This window comes from Ictidomys tridecemlineatus, chromosome 13, assembly GCF_052094955.1.
Source record: "Ictidomys tridecemlineatus isolate mIctTri1 chromosome 13, mIctTri1.hap1, whole genome shotgun sequence".
Classification (NCBI taxonomy): Eukaryota; Metazoa; Chordata; class Mammalia; order Rodentia; family Sciuridae; genus Ictidomys; species Ictidomys tridecemlineatus.
The window spans coordinates 81,041,640-81,054,934 of NC_135489.1; positions in this window are offsets into that span (position 1 = coordinate 81,041,640).

Below are 13,295 nucleotides of genomic sequence, written 5' to 3' on the forward strand. Positions count from 1 at the left end.
TAGTTATACCCAGGGTCTATGAGTATAGAGATAATGCATGAATAGACCACACTGTGAATAAAGAATATAACTGGTTCCAATTTAAATAATGGATTGAATTGATATCTTAAAATATATAGGAAATCTTATATAGATACAGGATCATTCATTCCAACCAGTTATACATCTAATGGTAATATTAGGGTGATGGTTTACCATGAGGGGTGTGTGAGTTTTGGTTTCAAAGTGATAAAGGAAATCCATAATAATATGCTTGGAAAGAAGTCTCATGAAAAGACCAGTCAAGAAACATGGAGGAATACATGTGTTCTGAAGCAGGATTTGATGGAAAGTGAACCAAATGCCTAGAAATTTGTGAACATGAGGATGAAATATATATCCTATGATGTGCATCAACTGAAGAAATAGTAATGTACCAGTGTTGAATAAAAATAAATGTCTAAATACACATCATGTCCCATAGGAGTCTACTTGCATTGATGTTAAATAGGGTCAGTTACTGAAGAAATGTTTGGACTTCTTTTCACCATTCACTGAAGTTAGTTTTCAGTACTAGGAAACAAATATGTATTTCAGGTGGATGAATATTTCTGAGAATAAGCTTGTGAAAAGTTGATTATAAATCCACATACATGAACATGAATTTAGGGAGTGTAAAATAAGACACATATATTTTATATTTTGAAAAATCTGGAGAGTGTGTGTGTGTATATATACATAGATATATATACACAAACACAAACACAGAGACATTAAGAAGTAAAAATATATATGCCAATTGAAATTCATCATGAAATATATATCATTTAAAGATCCAAAAATATTGATTTTACTGAACATGGATGTATGTATCATGTTGTTCAAGTAGGAAGCTCACCCATAGGTTGATTTTCAGTTCAAACAGCATTTAGGAGGAGTGATTTCTTCTCACAGATTGTATCTGCCAAGTCAGCCACCTCAAAAGAGTGTAGCTGGGAAACCAGGTAGGATTCTGTATGTGCATGTAAAAAGACATGTGCTGAATAGGCTGCAAAGAAAGGGAGACAGGAATTCACATATTTGTTAAGTTTAAAAACACATGGAGATATATTACATTGGACTAGATTCATAACATGTACCCTTTATAATTCAAAAGGCCTGTCCAACTACGCATCATGCCTCCTCTGAACTGCTAGTATTTTTATTCTGTTTGGGTTATTTTTCTCTATCATATTATGATTCGTAGTCAGAGTCTAGTAGGGTATGGGTTAGTGTGAGGGATTCAGTTTTTGGAATGGAAAATAGGAAAATAAATCCAATGTTTATGCAAATGTGTTCTACACAAAACTTCCCACAATCATCCAGAAAAATGCCTTGACAATACCCTTGCCCCATGTAAGACGCAATTCGAGAAGAAGAGTTAGAAAATCATTGAATACATATGTGGAATGAAAAATGCTCAGGAGTTCACAACTTTGGAGGTGGTAGAGGAGTTTCCAGAAGTAAGGGACAGGAGAAACACTCCACAAACCTGGAGCTCTGCTGGCCTAAAGACTTCTTGTGAAACTGGCTCTGAGAATGGGCTTTTGAAATATATGTTGTTGTCAGGAGCTTTAGCTTCTTTTGTAGTGAGACCATCAAAGCTGGGTCTTCATCTATGTGACCTGGAGGATATGGTTTCTGATTTTCCATTGAACATGAGGCAGAAGTGCTGAATTCTCTCTTTGTAGGTAAACTGTGGCCATTGGGGCTAAGTGTCTCCCCGTGGGGACTCTGAAGCCATTTGGTCATCCTCCACTTTTCGTGGTGTTTCTTGCTACTGCACTAGGAGTTTGGTATTTGCTTCACGAAATACAAGGAGTTTAACTGGCACACAGTGCTGGAGGGAGTTCTGTCACGTGTGGTGGGTCAGGGTCCTAGGAGAATGCACCAACCATGATTCCATCTTACAGAGCGTGGCCCCTTGACTATAGCAACCTGATTCTGAACATTGTTCTGAAACCTCTTCATATAACAAGATGCCTTTACATATAAGGGTCTGCTGGGTGCACCATGTCAGTCACAAGCCATTTGGAAGCCCATCGCAGATCCACATGGCCCCACCACAGATGTTTTATCACACACCTGCACACCACTGCTCTAGGCCCACTACTCAGCAGGCCCCACCATACTGGCATCTCTGTTCTTCATCATTTTCATGAAACCCGTCAATCAAGGCACCTGTCTGGTACACTCATGATCAGCAACAGGACATCCAAAGGTTCTCCAGTGCCACCTGGTCATGGGAATTTCAAAGATTGCATGGTATTTATCTAGCCGTTTTTAAAGGATGAAGTTGGAGGCACTGTGGGTTTCCGTTCATTCAGGAACCATTAAATGGTGAGAAAGATCATTTCAATGAAATCTCTGGAGAACTCTAACAAACAAGGCTTCCCAAAGAGTGGCCAAAACATCACATGAAACCAGGCCCACTGAGGTGTACAATGTGAGGTCCATGTGTGTTTTGACTCTCAACTATGGCTGCCAGGTCTTTAAGAATAAAATCATGTGATATCCTGGCTGAGATTCCCAGTGTTCTGTGGAAAGTCACCCTGGGCTTCGATCTCAGTTTCCAGGGGGGGCTCTCATGAGTGGCCTCGGAAAATCCCAACTCAATTCATGGCAATACTTCTCTGAGTTCAGTTTCAGAACTCAGTCTCCAAGGGAATCACACCAGAGTTCAAGCCCAGGCAGACCCAGTCCTCTCTTCCACCGCCACACAAATGACAATTCAAACCAAAACACTGCCAAAAGACCATCATCTTCTTCCATATAGACAATACTCATAACCTCTGGCTGGAGGTTTCCATGAGGGGCGCAGCCTAAGACAGTGTCCACAATAAGCTCCCTTGTCCATCATTTGCCTAATGTCAGGGTGGCCTGGACACCCTTCCTTTGAACCAGGAGTGATCAAATAGGCCTGCCTTTAATACTGCTCAGCTTCTCCGCTTGGAGGCCTGCTGATCTTGGGGTATAGATTCTTTGTGTGAATTGGAGTCATGAGAAAACCCAAGCACATAATGGCTAGCCTCTGCAGGGCTTTGAAAAACTCATTTGACCCAAAGGATCCCTATTCTCACTTGATGGAGGACAGGAACCTTACAGAGGAAGGCAAGAGACTTCATCCACATTGACTGCTTTTTTGCCATATTGGCTATGGATGCACATATGGGATCTTTCTTGAGATCCATCAGGTGCTGACAATCTAAGCCACAGCCTTACACAGGGCCAAGAGGCTGATTCAGACACATCCCTTTGCAAAGCAATTAAGCAAAGAGCCACAAGAGATGCCCGTTCATTTGCAATTAAAAACTGTTTTCTTCAGGCTTCACAAAGGGTTGTCCTGAGGCAAAGACCTTGCTGACATCCAGGGAAACAGAACAATAGGTAAGCAAAAGGCCCAAAGCAGGGTTTCTCCACTGAGAACTTAATGGGCCCACTGATATCTGAGTTTTCTGAGATGCTCACTATTCATTTCAGCTATCTAGTACATGGCAATGTCACCAAGCTTGGAGGTGGTACATATCTTGGACACAAAACCATGAGCCTATTCTGCACAGTGGCCAGAATTCAGGAAAAAAACAGAAATTTAGGAATATTGTAGGATTTGCCCATGGATAAGGCAAGCCCCAGTCCATTCATAAATTGGCAGGATGAATGCTGGAAGCTTTCTACTAGACAGGACACATCCATTGATGCATTCTCTTTTCTAATGTCTACAACCACGGACACAGTGCGATACACAGACATAGCAACACTCGCCTTGTCAAAAGACTTGCTAGAAACAGTCCACTCCAAACCAAACAAACCGCATTTCCTAGCTCTTCTCAGAACATGAGACCAAACCACAGACTCACACCCACACCCACAAAGCCACCTCCTTCCCCCAAGTAGGTCTGTGACTACCCGCAGTGTCCTCTGACAGGTGGGCCATACTATGTTCCCCCGAAATGGCCTGTCCTGTCTCAGATCTGGACTCCTTGGCCTATTCTGTTAAGTTATCAGGAGCCAGGGGTGAGCCACTACCTGCTTTCTCAGGAAAGACCCCCTTCAGAGCTTCCTTGGAAATTGGCCATCCGCACATCTGTAGGTACCAAGAAAGACTGACTCTGTCCTTGGTAAATCCTAACAAGTTAGCCCACTGAAACTGCCACTGGGACTGCCTCTGGGTGCCTGGCTTCCTGGATCCCAAGTTCAGAGAGTTCCATCACCAAGGAAGTGTGGTGAGGTCACTTCCTTCAGGAACTGAATGAGGTCACTGCCTTGGAAACCACTCTGTCCTAACTGTTGCTTCCAAGGGTCCCATGAGATGGAGGCTGCCCCTGCTTCCTGTGACACTTTCACAAGTTAGAATGGTATATCAACCATAGGCACCCAGGAAAAGGTCTCCACACAGGCCTGGTTTGGTCCATCTTGTCTACATTAAGAAGAGAGAGGCTCATTCAGACACATCTTGTCATCCTGACCAGGTTGTTTGCCACAGAAGATGACTTCTGCTCTCTCAGGTCCTTCCTGGCTGCCTACATCTTCTCCAGGGATCATTTCTGCATGGACATTTGAGGTTCTCAGCAGGTGGAAGATCCCCTACATTCCTGTATTGTAAGACCAACTCTGTCCCTGCTCTTCTTAAAGTTAGATTGAGGGAAAAGTAAATGCTTGGGGTTAAGAACATGTTCGATTTGGGTTAGAAATCATTCTGCTCAATGAAGAATGGTATTGGGAACCTGTGATATTTATAATAATATAGAGGTGAAATATATGTATGAAAACAGAAATCTAAGTAAGATTTGAAGGCCAGAAGGGCATTGGGCCCTTGATTGAAATACTTAGCTTTGAATTACATTCTGTACAGATGTCTCTGACAAATCCATATACAATGGCATAGGACCTTGTACCTTGGATGATTGAATGTAGAAGAGAAGATCCAGTCAAAAAGGGATAGTAGGTAGGATTAGGAAGATAGTCAGTAGGTTTAGGAAGAAGAGTGGGTATAATATTTGGACCAAAAGTTCTTTAGCAATAGGGTGTCTGTTAGAGAGTGAATGTAAATGTCAGCACATGTGAAGAGTCAGTCACAATGATGAACTGGGGAAGATATGTAGGAAACCAGATATAAATATAGACATTAGGAAATCAGGAAAAGTATAAAGTGAGTGATAGGATTTGACATTTTCAACAGGGTTGAGGTTAAATATATAATCTAAGGCAGAAACAAATGTGTAGTCACCAATAGGATTGACATTTGAGAGCATTAGGCAACCTGGACAAGGATGGTTTTAGTAATCCATGCTAACTTTCCAATTAGGCTTTGGTACAATCATAAGTGTGACCTTTGCATTTTGTGTCCAGAATATCACTGTGATAAAATATATATGTAGATCAGGTGACATGAGTATTTCTTCAACTATTTTTGGGAGCAATGTATTGAAGACGTATAAATTAGCATTCGGGGGTACAAATAGGAATACCCAGGGTGTATGAGTATAGAGATAATGCATGAATAGACCACACTGTGAATAAAGAATATAACTGGTTCCAATTTAAATAATGGATTGAATTGATATCTGAAAATATATAGGAAATCTTATATTGATACAGGATCATTCATTCCAACCAGTTATACATCTAATGGTAATATTAGGGTGATGGTTTACCATGAGGGGTGTGTGAGTTTTGGTTCCAAAGTGATTATTGAAATCCAAAATAATATGCTTGGAAAGAAGTCTCATGAAAAGACCAGTCAAGAAACATGGAGGAATACATGTGTTCTGAAGCAGGATTTGATGGAAAGTGAACCAAATGCCTAGAAATTTGTGAACATGAGGATGAAATATATATCCTATGATGTGCATCAACTGAAGAAATAGTAATGTGCCAGTGTTGAATAAAAATAAATGTCTAAATACACATCATGTCCCATAGGAGTCTACTTGCATTGATGTTAAATAGGGTCAGTTACTGAAGAAATGTTAGGATTTCTATTCACCATTCACTGAAGTTAGTTTTCAGTACTAGGAAACAAATACGTATTTCAGGTGGATGAATATTTCTGAGAATAAGCTTGTGAAAAGTTGATTATAAATCCACATACATGAACATGAATTTAGGGAGTGTAAAATAAGACACATATATTTTATATTTTGAAAAATCTGGAGAGTGTGTGTGTGTATATATACATAGATATATATACACAAACACAAACACAGAGACATTAAGAAGTAAAAATATATATGCCAATTGAAATTCATCATGAAATATATATCATTTAAAGATCCAAAAATATTTATTTTACTGAACATGGATGTATGTATCATGTTGTTCAAGTAGGAAGCTCACCCATAGGTTGATTTTCAGTTCAAACAGCATTTAGGAGGAGTGATTTCTTCTCACAGATTGTATCTGCCAAGTCAGCCACCTCAAAAGAATGTAGCTGGGAAACCAGGTAGGATTCTGTATGTGCATGTAAAAAGACATGTGCTGAATAGGCTGCAAAGAAAAAGAGACAGGAATTCACATATTTGTTAAGTTTAAAAACACATGGAGATCTATTACATTGGACTAGATTCATAACATGTACCCTTTATAATTCAAAAGGCCTGTCCAACTACGCATCATGCCTCCTCTGAACTGCTAGTATTTTTATTCTGTTTGGGTTATTTTTCTCTATCATATTATGATTCGTAGTCAGAGTCTAGTAGGGTATGGGTTAGTGTCAGGGATTCAGTTTTTGGAATGGAAAATAGGAAAATAAATCCAATGTTTATGCAAATATGTTCTCCACAAAATCTTCCCACAATCATCCAGAAAAATGCCTTGACAATACCCTTGCCCCATGTAAGACGCAATTCGAGAAGAAGAGTTAGAAAATCATTGAATACATATGTGGAATGAAAAATGCTCAGGAGTTCACAACTTTGGAGGTGGTAAAGGAGTTTCCAGAAGTAAGGGACAGGAGAAACACTCCACAAACATGGAGCTCTGCTGGCCTAAAACTTCTTGAGAAACTGCCTCTGAGAATGGGCTTTTGAAATATATGTTGTTGTCAGGAGCTTTAGCTTCTTTTGTAGTGAGACCATCAAAGCTGGGTCTTCATCTATGTGACCTGGAGGATATGGTTTCTGATTTTCCAATGAACATGAGGCAGAAGTGCTGAATTCTCTCTTTGTAGGTAAACTGTGGCCATTGGGGGCTAAGTGTCTCCCCGTGGGGACTCTGAAGCCATTTGGTCATCCTCCACTTTTCGTGGTGTTTCTTGCTGCTGCACTAGGAGTTTGGTATTTGATTCATGAAATACAAGGAGTTTAACTGGGACACAGTGCTGGAGGGAGTTCTGTCACGTGTGGTGGGTCAGGGTCCTAGGAGAATGCACCAACCATGATTCTATCTTACAGAGCGTGGCCCCTTGACCATAGCAACCTGATTCTGAACATTGTTCTGAAACCTCTTCATATAACAAGATGCCTTTACATATAAGGGTCTGCTGGGTGCACCATGTCAGTCACAAGCCATTTGGAAGCCCATCGCAGATCCACATGGCCCCACCACAGATGTTTTATCACACACCTGCACACCACTGCTCTAGGCCCACTACTCAGCAGGCCCCACCATACTGGCATCTCTGTTCTTCATCATTTTCATGAAACCCGTCAATCAAGGCACCTGTCTGGTACACTCATGATCAGCAACAGGACATCCAAAGGTTCTCCAGTGCCACCTGGTCATGGGAATTTCAAAGATTGCATGGTATTTATCTAGCCGTTTTGAAAGGATGAAGTTGGAGGCACTGTGGGTTTCCATTCATTCAGGAACCATTAAATGGTGAGAAAGATCATTTCAATGAAATCTCTGGAGAACTCTAACAAACAAGGCTTCCCACAGAGTGGCCAAAACGTCACATGAAACCAGGCCCACTGAGGTGTACAATGTGAGGTCCATGTGTGTTTTGACTCTCAACTATGGCTGCCAGGTCTTTAAGAATAAAATCATGTGATATCCTGGCTGATATTCCCAGTGTTCTGTGGAAAGTCACCCTGGGCTTCGATCTCAGTTTCCAGGGGGGGGCTCTCATGAGTGGCCTCGGCAAATCCCAACTCATTTCATGGCAATACTTCTCTGAGTTCAGTTCCAGAACTCAGTCTAAAAGGGAATCACACCAGAGTTCAAGCCCAGGCGGACCCAGTCCTCTCTTCCACCGCCACACAAATGACCACAATTCAAACCAAAACACTGCCAAAAGGCCCTCATCTTCTTCCATATAGACAATACTCATAACCTCTGGCTGGAGGTTTCCATGAGGGGCGCAGCCTAAGACAGTGTCCACAATAAGCTCCCTTGCCCATCATTTGCCTAATGTCAGGGTGGCATGGACACCCTTCCTTTGAACCAGGAGTGATCAAATAGGCCTGCCTTTAATACTGCTCAGCTTCTCCGCTTGGAGGCCTGCTGATCTTGGGGTATAGATTCTTTGTGTGAATTGGAGTCATGAGAAAACCCAAGCACATAATGGCTAGCCTCTGCAGGGCTTTGAAAAACTCATTTGACCCAAAGGATCCCTATTCTCACTTGATGGAGGACAGGAACCTTACAGAGGAAGGCAAGAGACTTCATCCACATTGACTGCTTTTTTGCCATATTGGCTATGGATGCACATATGGGATCTTTCTTGAGATCCATCAGGTGCTGACAATCTAAGCCACAGCCTTACACAGGGCCAAGAGGCTGATTCAGACACATCCCTTTGCAAAGCAATTAAGCAAAGAGCCACAAGAGATGCCCGTTCATTTGCAATTAAAAACTGTTTTCTTCAGGCTTCACAAAGGGTTGTCCTGAGGCAAAGACCTTGCTGACATCCAGGGAAACAGAACAATAGGTAAGCAAAAGGCCCAAAGCAGGGTTTCTCCACTGAGACTTTAATGGGCCCACTGATATCTGAGTTTTCTGAGATGCTCACTATTCATTTCAGCTATCTAGTACATGGCAATGTCACCAAGCTTGGAGGTGGTAAATATCTTGGACACAAAACCATGAGCCTATTCAGAAGAGTGGCCAGAATTCACGAAAAAACCAGAAATTTAGGAAGATAGTAGGTTTTGCCCATGGATAAGGCAAGCCCCAGTCCATTCATAAATTGGGCAGGATGAATGCTGGAAGCTTTCTACTAGACAGGACACATCCATTGATGCATTCTCTTTTCTAATGTCTACAACCACGGACACAGTGCGATACACAGACATAGCAACACTCGCCTTGTCAAAAGACTTGCTAGAAACAGTCCACTCTAAACCAAACAAACCGCCTTTCCTAGCTCTTCTCAGAACATGAGACCAAACCACAGACTCACACCCACACCCTCAAAGCCACCTCCTTCCCCCAAGTAGGTCTGTGACTACCCGCAGTGTCCTCTGACTGGTGGGCCATACTATGTTCCCCCGAAATGGCCTGTCCTGTCTCAGATCTGGACTCCTTGGCCAATTCTGTGAAGTTATCAGGAGCCAGGGGTGAGCCACTATCTGCTTTCTCATGAAAGATCCCCTTCAGAGCTTTCTTGGAAATTGGCCATCCTCACATCTGTAGGTACCAAGAAAGACTGACTCTGTCCTTGGTAAATCCAAACAAATGAGCCCACTGGGACTGGCACTGGGACTGCCTCTGGGTGCCTGGCTTCCTGGATCCCAAGTTCAGAGAGTTCCATCACCAAGGAAGTGTGGTGAGGTCACTTCCTTCAGGAACTGAATGAGGTCACTGCCTTGGAAACCACTCTGTCCTAACTGTTGCTTCCAAGGGTCCCATGAGATGGAGGCTGCCCCTGCTTCCTGTGACACTTTCACAAGTTAGAATGGTATATCAACCATAGGCACCCAGGAAAAGCTCTCCATACAGGCCTGGTTTGGTCCATCTTGTCTACATGAAGAAGAGAGAGGCTCATTCAGACACATCTTTTCATCCTGACCAGGTTGTTTGCCACAGAAGATGACTTCTGCTCTCTCAGGTCCTTCCTGGCTGCCTACATCTTCTCCAGGGATCATTTCTGCATGGACCTTTGAGGTTCTCAGCAGGTGGAAGATCCCCTACATTCCTGTATTGTAAGACCAACTCTGTCTCTGCTCTTCTGTAAAGTTAGATTGAGGGAAAAGTAAATGCTTGGGGTTAAGAACATGTTCGATTTGGGTTAAAAATCATTCTGCTGGATGAAGAATGGTATTGGGAACCTGTGATATTTATAATAATATAGAGGTGAAATATATGTATGAAAACAGAAATCTAGTAAGACTGAAGGCCAGAAGGGCATTGGGCCCTTGATTGAAATACTTAGCTTTGAATTACATTCTGTACAGATGTCTCTGACAAATCCATATACAATGGCATAGGACCTTGTACCTTGGATGATTGAATGTAGAAGAGAAGATCCAGTCAAAAAGGGATAGTAGGTAGGATTAGGAAGATAGTCAGTAGGTTTAGGAAGAAGAGTGGGTATAATATTTGGACCAAAAGTTCTTTAGCAATAGGGTGTCTGTTAGAGAGTGAATGTAAATGTCAGCACATGTGAAGAGTCAGTCACAATGATGAACTGGGGAAGATATGTAGGAAAGCAGATATGAATATAGACATTAGGAAATCAGGAAAAGTTTAAAGTGAGTGATAGGATTTGACATTTTCAACAGGGTTGAGGTTGAATATATAATCTAAGGCAGAAACAAATGTGTAGTCACCAATAGGATTGACATTTGAGAGCATTAGGCAACCTGGACAAGGATGGTTTTAGTAATCCATGCTAACTTTCCAATTAGGCTTTGGTACAATCATAAGTGTGACCTTTGCATTTTGTGTCAAGAATATCACTGTGATAAAATATATATGTAGATCAGGTGACATGAGTATTTCTTCAACTATTTTTGGGAGCAATGTATTGAAGACGTATAAATTAGCATTCGGGGGTACAAATAGTTATACCCAGGGTCTATGAGTATAGAGATAATGCATGAATAGACCACACTGTGAATAAAGAATATAACTGGTTCCAATTTAAATAATGGATTGAATTGATATCTTAAAATATATAGGAAATCTTATATAGATACAGGATCATTCATTCCAACCAGTTATACATCTAATGGTAATATTAGGGTGATGGTTTACCATGAGGGGTGTGTGAGTTTTGGTTTCAAAGTGATAAAGGAAATCCATAATAATATGCTTGGAAAGAAGTCTCATGAAAAGACCAGTCAAGAAACATGGAGGAATACATGTGTTCTGAAGCAGGATTTGATGGAAAGTGAACCAAATGCCTAGAAATTTGTGAACATGAGGATGAAATATATATCCTATGATGTGCATCAACTGAAGAAATAGTAATGTACCAGTGTTGAATAAAAATAAATGTCTAAATACACATCATGTCCCATAGGAGTCTACTTGCATTGATGTTAAATAGGGTCAGTTACTGAAGAAATGTTTGGACTTCTTTTCACCATTCACTGAAGTTAGTTTTCAGTACTAGGAAACAAATATGTATTTCAGGTGGATGAATATTTCTGAGAATAAGCTTGTGAAAAGTTGATTATAAATCCACATACATGAACATGAATTTAGGGAGTGTAAAATAAGACACATATATTTTATATTTTGAAAAATCTGGAGAGTGTGTGTGTGTATATATACATAGATATATATACACAAACACAAACACAGAGACATTAAGAAGTAAAAATATATATGCCAATTGAAATTCATCATGAAATATATATCATTTAAAGATCCAAAAATATTGATTTTACTGAACATGGATGTATGTATCATGTTGTTCAAGTAGGAAGCTCACCCATAGGTTGATTTTCAGTTCAAACAGCATTTAGGAGGAGTGATTTCTTCTCACAGATTGTATCTGCCAAGTCAGCCACCTCAAAAGAGTGTAGCTGGGAAACCAGGTAGGATTCTGTATGTGCATGTAAAAAGACATGTGCTGAATAGGCTGCAAAGAAAGGGAGACAGGAATTCACATATTTGTTAAGTTTAAAAACACATGGAGATATATTACATTGGACTAGATTCATAACATGTACCCTTTATAATTCAAAAGGCCTGTCCAACTACGCATCATGCCTCCTCTGAACTGCTAGTATTTTTATTCTGTTTGGGTTATTTTTCTCTATCATATTATGATTCGTAGTCAGAGTCTAGTAGGGTATGGGTTAGTGTGAGGGATTCAGTTTTTGGAATGGAAAATAGGAAAATAAATCCAATGTTTATGCAAATGTGTTCTACACAAAACTTCCCACAATCATCCAGAAAAATGCCTTGACAATACCCTTGCCCCATGTAAGACGCAATTCGAGAAGAAGAGTTAGAAAATCATTGAATACATATGTGGAATGAAAAATGCTCAGGAGTTCACAACTTTGGAGGTGGTAGAGGAGTTTCCAGAAGTAAGGGACAGGAGAAACACTCCACAAACCTGGAGCTCTGCTGGCCTAAAGACTTCTTGTGAAACTGGCTCTGAGAATGGGCTTTTGAAATATATGTTGTTGTCAGGAGCTTTAGCTTCTTTTGTAGTGAGACCATCAAAGCTGGGTCTTCATCTATGTGACCTGGAGGATATGGTTTCTGATTTTCCATTGAACATGAGGCAGAAGTGCTGAATTCTCTCTTTGTAGGTAAACTGTGGCCATTGGGGCTAAGTGTCTCCCCGTGGGGACTCTGAAGCCATTTGGTCATCCTCCACTTTTCGTGGTGTTTCTTGCTACTGCACTAGGAGTTTGGTATTTGCTTCACGAAATACAAGGAGTTTAACTGGCACACAGTGCTGGAGGGAGTTCTGTCACGTGTGGTGGGTCAGGGTCCTAGGAGAATGCACCAACCATGATTCCATCTTACAGAGCGTGGCCCCTTGACTATAGCAACCTGATTCTGAACATTGTTCTGAAACCTCTTCATATAACAAGATGCCTTTACATATAAGGGTCTGCTGGGTGCACCATGTCAGTCACAAGCCATTTGGAAGCCCATCGCAGATCCACATGGCCCCACCACAGATGTTTTATCACACACCTGCACACCACTGCTCTAGGCCCACTACTCAGCAGGCCCCACCATACTGGCATCTCTGTTCTTCATCATTTTCATGAAACCCGTCAATCAAGGCACCTGTCTGGTACACTCATGATCAGCAACAGGACATCCAAAGGTTCTCCAGTGCCACCTGGTCATGGGAATTTCAAAGATTGCATGGTATTTATCTAGCCGTTTTTAAAGGATGAAGTTGGAGGCACTGTGGGTTTCCG